Raw genomic sequence first — 7,547 nt, 5'->3', positions numbered from 1 at the left:
CTACTGTCTGACCTTTAGCCTACAGCAACCCTATTTCCGAGATTGTACTGGGCCTATTAAGAAAAGCTGTGACAAGCAACACCAGAGACAGATTTGGTGATCCAAGGTTTTTCCCAAGAAAATAAGGAAGGCAAGTTAACACAAGACTTTTTAAAAGATACACTAAAGTGAAAATCTCTAAGAGAAAATGTCTTCCTTAAGGAAGGACATGAAAGGGTAATCTATGGGATATAACAGAACCAGTACCTATGTTGTCTGTGACCTCTATGAACACTTGCTGGAATTCCCACCTGGGAGTGAATGGAGCAATGGGACTAAGGTCATGGGGGATATTTGGTTTCAGCGGTATATGTGGCAGTGTCTTTGGTATTGCAGGGTATGAATAAGCAAATAGAACAAGATAGACAAATAGAATGATCAAGAGTAATGGGGCTCTAACTGGCTACATTTTGTCATGTTTCCCTTTGGCTCAACAATCACATGAGGCTTCAGGAATGTACCACACAGACACAATATACCACACAGCATTAATTTGTAATGATCTTCCCTCCCTTGCCTTCTGCCTCCAGCATACACCATACATAGAATACAACAGGCAGGGAAGACCTAACTATTGGGAGGAATCCCTAACACTTTTCCAGGGTGGAATTCTGGCTAATCCAAAAAGGGTCTTTTTCATTAAGGGTATTAGAAAAGTAGGCAATGCAATTTTATTAGTATCTGCAATTTTTGTTTGGAGCAAATTCAGCCCCAGAAGCTGCATGGTTGAAAGCAGAAGGGGTTCCATCCGTTGTCCCAATTCCTTCCATTGAGCAGCCTGGCCAAAGCACTCAGTCATTTGTGGGGTCATCCCAAGGTTCCATCTGGCATCATAGTGGCAGGTCCTGGAGGAGCTGTGCTACCAGCTGGTACAGGAGCAGGAGGCACGCACCTCTGTTGTTTATGCCCATACCACCTCCCATAGCCATGTGACTCATCTGCAGCTCCTGTTCTCTATTAGGGGCAAAAGGGAGATATACCGCATCAGCGAAGGTTCACTTAAATCCTTCCTGCTGTCACTGCATCATTTCTTCTGTTATCTCCGCATCTCTTCCTCGCGGTGCTACACTCCTCCTCCTGCCTGAGCTTCAGTTGCTTTCATTTTTGCACTTCTTGATTATGGGGCTCTTCCATTTTTTGAAGTTCTTCTTGACGCCTCATCAAATCCTGCCTCATGAGCATGACCTGGTGCTCATGACGAGCAGCCTCTATCTCCACTTTCAGCTTCTCATGTGCTTCCTTGATATTATATAAGTCCACTCTGTCTTGCTGCTGTTTTTCCATCTCAATTAGAGCCTTCCAGCGCATGCCATAGTCATACTCAAGTGCCTCAGGCTGGGCAAATCTGGGTGATTGTTCTCTTTCCTTGTGAAATTGCTGGTTCTTAATAACCAGTTTTTCTGGTAGTCCCTCTCCATCATATAACTGGCCCATGGAATCCACAGTCACAGGCCTTGGAAATGTGGTTAGCAGGAAAGAGCCTTCACTACATCTGTCCGGAGCTTTCTGAGTTGCTGGTTTCTCTGAGAATTTAGCAATGCCTTTTCCAGAAGGCCTTCCTCGATCATCCACAGTGACCACGGCCCTCTCTACCTGGCCAAACACAGAAATGGCTTCCTCCAGCAGTTCACTGGACGCATATTGAGGGAGGTTTCAAACGGTGAGGGATGCACCATGGCAAACAAAGCACACACTCCACAAAATGAAGTGGCATGTCGTCCAGCTCCACTTTGGCAATCTTGGCTAGAGTTTGTTGAATATCAACCTAAGTGTTTTAGACTTCACTGGTGAATTGCCACTTTCCTTCTCCCAGAGAAGCTCAACATGCCCTTGCTAACATCCCTAATTTGGTTAAAGTCTATCTTCAACCTTTTCTTTGTGTTGGATAGCAACATGGCCGACCCAAGTTCAATTCCTCCGCCCCTCTCGGAGAGCCCGGCAAGCTACCAAGAGTATCTCGCCCACACGGCAGAGCCTGGCAAGCTCCCCATGACGTATTCGATATGCCAGACACAGTAACAACAAAGTCTCCAATGGAGACGTTACTGGGCCCGCTCGAGCAAATCGATGATCAATGGGAGGGCCTTTACTTTACTTTACTTTACTAACCCTAAGTGCTTCATCAGTGAATTGCCCCCTTTCTTCCTCATAGAGAAGTTTAAAATGCTCTTGCTAGGATCCCTAACTTATTTATAGTTCATCCTTAACCTTTCCCTTGTATTTTACCTCTCATTGTCACAATTCTCTAAGTCAGTCTTGATTGCTGTAAGCTAAAATTTTCTGGTAATTCTGAACTTGTATTTGTACTGCTTTGTATTTGAAGTGCTATATATTTGTACTTGCTTTTCTATTTTCCCTATAGACTTTTCATATTTTACTATAGAGCAATGTTCTTTGATAAACACAGAAAGACCATTAATGCTATGCTCCTAATATGTGGGAGTTGACTGACTCCGAAATATATCTGCTCCTGGGCACAATTACTTGGTCATAATTACTTGACTCAGGCTCCAGTTGCTGTAGTTCCTAACACCCCAAAAGGGAGGTTCTGCCATGGGACTAGGATGTACCTGGGGCGAGTGGCAAAGCTACCCGGCATCTAAATGGAACATTCTAGAAAGCATAAATGCATGGTCTTGATGCAAGCTGTTACAACCTAAGAGACAGGACCCCCATGGGAAGAAGAGCTGAACTGGCCTGAGGACTTAATCTGGGATTCACGGTAAAAGCCTTGCTTGCCTCCTAGAAACAATAGACTCATATAGTAAAGTTGCAGGTTATAAAATCAATACCCAAAAGTCCATGGCTTTCCTATACGCAAACAGTGAGAGAGAAGAAAGCAACATGAAAAAAACAATCCCGTTCACAATTGTGCCCCAGAAAATCAAGTACCTAGGAATCAGCTTAACTAAGGAAGTAAAGGACCTGTACAAAGAAAACTACAAAACGCTACTTCAGGAAATAAAAGAGGACATGAGGAAATGGAAAGATATCCCCTGCTCATGGGTCGGGAGACTTAACATTGTCAAAATGGCAATACTACCGAAAGCATTGTATAAATTCAATGCAATCCCTATAAGGATACCCATGACATTCTTCAAAGAAATGGAGCAAACACTCTTGAAATTTATATGGAACAATAAGCCCCCACGAATAGCTAAAGCAATTCTTGGGAAAAAGAAAATGGGAGGAATCAACCTCCCGAACTTCAAACTGTACTACAAAGCAGTAATAATTAAAACAGCATGGTACTGGAACAAAGGCAGAACTGCAGACCAATGGAACAGGGTTGAATACACTGACATCTCTCCTCAATCATATGCTCATCTAATCTTTGATAAAGGTGCAAGTAATGTGAAGTGGAGTAAGGAAAGCCTCTTTAATAAATTGTGCTGGCATCACTGGATGGCTACATGCAAAAAAATAGGCTCAGAACTCTGCCTAACACCATGTACAAAAGTAAGATCAAAATGGATTAAAGACCTCAACATCAGACCAGAAACCATAAGGTACATTGAAGATAAAGTTGGCAAAACCCTCCATGACATTGAAGCTAATGGTATCTTCAAAGATGCCACGCCACTGGCCGAGCAAGTGAAAACAGAGATAGATAAATGGGACTATCTTAAACTAAGAAGCTTCTGCACCTCCAAAGAAACAGTGACCAAAATACAAAGACAGTCTACAGAATGGGAAAGGATATTCACCGAATACACATCTGACAAGGGGTTGATATCCAGGATATACAAAATACTGGTTAAACTCCACAAGAAGAAAACATCCAACCCCATCCAAAAATGGGGCAATGAAATGAACAGAAACTTTCTCAAAGAAGAAATCCGAATGGCAAAAAAGCACATGAGAAAATGCTCTACATCATTAATCATCAGGGAGATGCAGATCAAAACCACAATGAGATACCATCTCACACCTCAGAGACTGGCCCACATTCAAAAGAACAAAAGCAGCCGATGCTGGCGTGGATGTGGCGAGAAAGGGACACTCCTTCACTGTTGGTGGGAATGTCCACTGGTTCAGCCCTTCTGGAAAACAGTATGGACGATTCTCAAAAAATTAGAAATTGAGCTCCCATTTGACCCAGCAATACCACTCCTGGGAATATATCCCAGAGAGGCAAAAATGTATAGTCGAAGTGACATCTGCACTTGTTTGTTCATTGCAGCACTCTTTACAATAGCCAGAAACTGGAAGAAACCTGAATGCCCAAGAACAGATGACTGGTTAAAGAAACTTTGGTACATCTACACAATGGAGTACTATGTAGCTCTTAGAAAAGATGAAGTCATGAAATTTACATACAAGTGGTACAATATGGAAAGTATCATGCTAAGCGGAATGAGTCAGAAAGAGAGGGATAGACATAGAAAGATTGCATTCATCTGGGGGATATAAAGTAACAAAGTATGAGATTAATACCCAAGAATAGCTGAGATCAGCACCAGGAGGATTACTCCATAACTTAGAGGCCAGCCGGGTATCCTAGAGGAAAGGGCAGTTCAGATAGAGAAGGGAGCACCAAATAAAGGATGTTTGGAGGATCCTCCCAGGAGGGGAGATGCATGTCGAAAGTGGACTATGGACTGAACATATTTGCCACTCAATGCCTCTTTTGCAGACCACAACACCCAAAAGGAGAGAGAGAACACAGGGGATTGCCCTGCCACAGAGACAGGGGGGATGGGGGGATGGGGGTGGGAGGGATATTATCCATGGTGGTGGAAAATGGGCACTGGTGGAGGGATGGGTATCTGATCATTGTATAATTGAAACCAAAGCACAAAAAATTGTAAATCTACAACTTTAAAAAATAAATAAAATAAAGGGGGAAAAAAAAAAGCCTTGCTTGCTCTCAAAGTCCAGAGAACTAAGTGTTAAAAGACTTGCTCTCAGCCCAGAGAACTAAGTGTTGGGATCTTTTTCCCTTACTTTGTTTATACAAACAACTGCAAGTATTTAATAATTAATACACTAGAAGGAAAGATAAAACCAATGTAGATGTCCCTGGGAGACAGTGTCATCTTGCGCTGATCTCCGCAAGAGAATTTCCTCTGCCAAATGTTTATCTATGTAAATGATCAATCACACCTGTCCTTACCTCAACCCACCTTCAGATGTTCTATAAGTATGCTAGCAGCTCTGCACTAAAAGGGGCCTTTTTCACCATCAGACTTTGGTCCCCAGCCTCCCCATCTCCCTGTCTCTCTGTGTCTCTGTTGGGGAGCCTTGTTGGAGGTAGGGAGGTGGGGAAGCAGCTCACGGCCACCCAATGCACATGCACAGACACATCATAGCAGCTTTTCCCGAGATTTACTTTTGTGAACTCACAGTTAATGGTTCCAAGTGAATAAAGCTAAAGCCCCTATCCTTATAATTGAAGACTCACCAGCTTTCCCATATTTCTCAGATAGTTTCTTCAGTTCCTCCTTGGTGATATTAGGAGGAAGATTGCCCACAAAAAGCAGGCTATGCTGGGTAAAGGTCTTTTTTCCTGGTTTTCTAAAATTCTTTAGGTCAAGAGTCAAGCCTTCATTTTGGCTGCTGGCTTGTTGCCTGTTTGCAGGTATTGATGGTGGTTGCTGTTGCGAATGCTGGTGGTTCTGTTGGTGATGATGCAGATGATGCTTCCTTGGAACATGGTTTTACTTCTCTAAGTTAAAGGTTTTATTGCTCTGCATTCTTGCATCCCTTCATGAACTGGTCTCTCCTCGGAGTAACGGCGACCCATTTTTTTTGTTTTTAATCACATTTTATATCAGACAGATATTTTTTTCTGTAGGCACATAACTTCACCCAAAACTTGAAATCTTGTCTTCCCTTCACTTTCTCTTTCCCTTTTTTTCTGAGAAAAAAAATCAATACTTTAGCTCCTGTTCCATCACTCTAGAGAATTTTTGAATTGTCAGTAAAATGAAGCATTTTTGTCGATTTCAGCAATTACACAAAACCTTTTAATTTTAATTAGCCAATTTACAAGTTTTATTGATTATTTTTGTCTTTACAAGATGCCAGGATTCAGATAAAATCTTATGAATAAAATCTCTGTGAGGAATAGTTTATATTTTATAAAATAGTCATCATTGGCTTATGTTCCTGATAAAGTTTTCAGAATCATGGCGTCTTTTGAGCATACATTAAATATGTTTTCCACCAAGACATGATTTTTAAATTTATTTTTACTGCTTCTTTTATTGTACATAAAACAAATTCATAGTATGAGAACTAGAATTTTTCAGGTTTGACCCTCATCAAATATAACTCAGAATATATTTTTACAGATAATTTCAAAAATATAAGGAAGCTTACTGCCATCAAGTCCTAAGTATATTAGCCAAGTGGGTATACTTTGACCTTATTCTATTATCTGGTACATCTCAAAGTCCTTGCACTATTATTTGCTCTTTTGCTGACCAAAACAAGAACCAATTTAAAATATCAATTTAGGTTAGATGCACTTTAAGTTTCACTCAAAGTAGTTAGTACAAAAATTTTGGCATGTGTATAGATACTATCATGAGATTAAAAGCTCTAAAAGTCAACTACCCCCACCAATTCTACTTCCTAACTCCAAGTCATCATAGATCTGATCTCTGTCAGTACAGATTAATTTGGTTTCAAAACAACAGTTTTAAGTATAATGAATCAATTCATATTACATGTCATGTGTTATATTGTCTGGCTGTTATTTTTCATATAATATTTTAAATATCCATTTTCTTTCTTGTTTTAGAATTCCATTGATATTAAATTATAATTTTATGGATGCACTATAGCCCTGTCCACCCGTTGTTCATAGATTTGCACAAGCAGGCACCAGTAACATCTCCATCGTGAGAATTGTTATTACTGTTTTTTTTATTATAAAATTTTTTAATAGTGAGACATCATGTGGTACAGTTGCAGACTTACACATTTTTGTGCTTGGGTTTCACTTATACAATGATCAAACAAGGATGTCAGTTATTGTTAAACTGTTATTACTGTTTTTTTGCATATTAAATACACCACGGGGAGCTTGTCAGGCTCTGCTCTGTGGGTGGGATACTCTCCGGTAGCTTGCTGGGCTCTCCAAGAGGGATGGAGAAATCAAACCCGGGTTGGCAGCGTGCAAGGCACATGCTCTACTCGCTGTGCTATCGCTCCAACCCATTTTATGGATATGACAACTTTAATATATTCATTAAATATGTAGATTATTTCCATTTTGGAGTTATGCTTTATTTTGCTCATTCAGTATAGATTTACCCAAGTAAACTGTGTGTGACTTAATCAGGTTGTTATGTAAGAATATGGAAGGAAGGGGCTGGAGAGATAGCACAGCGGATAGGGCGTTTGCCTTGCATGTGGCCAACCTGGGTTCAATTCCCAGAATCCCATATGGTCCCCTGAGCACCGCCAGGAGTCATTCCTGAGTGCAGAGCCAGGAGGAACCCCTGTGCATCGTTGGGTGTGACCCAAAAAGCAAAAAAAAAAACAAAAAGAATATGGAA

The 7,547-nt window shown here is 40.9% G+C and overlaps 1 pseudogene; it reads right to left on the bottom strand.

The window, feature by feature from the left end:
• Nucleotides 1-713: 713 nt before the first annotated feature.
• LOC130026956 (non-POU domain-containing octamer-binding protein-like) lies at nt 714-5,735 on the bottom strand (annotated as a pseudogene).
• Nucleotides 5,736-7,547: the final 1,812 nt, after the last annotated feature.

This window comes from Sorex fumeus, unplaced genomic scaffold (genome assembly GCF_029834395.1).
Source record: "Sorex fumeus unplaced genomic scaffold, SorFum_2.1 ptg000035l, whole genome shotgun sequence".
Taxonomy (NCBI): Eukaryota; Metazoa; Chordata; class Mammalia; order Eulipotyphla; family Soricidae; genus Sorex; species Sorex fumeus.
Note: the sequence above shows the minus strand (reverse complement) of the source record. Positions and strands in the feature narration are given on the sequence as shown.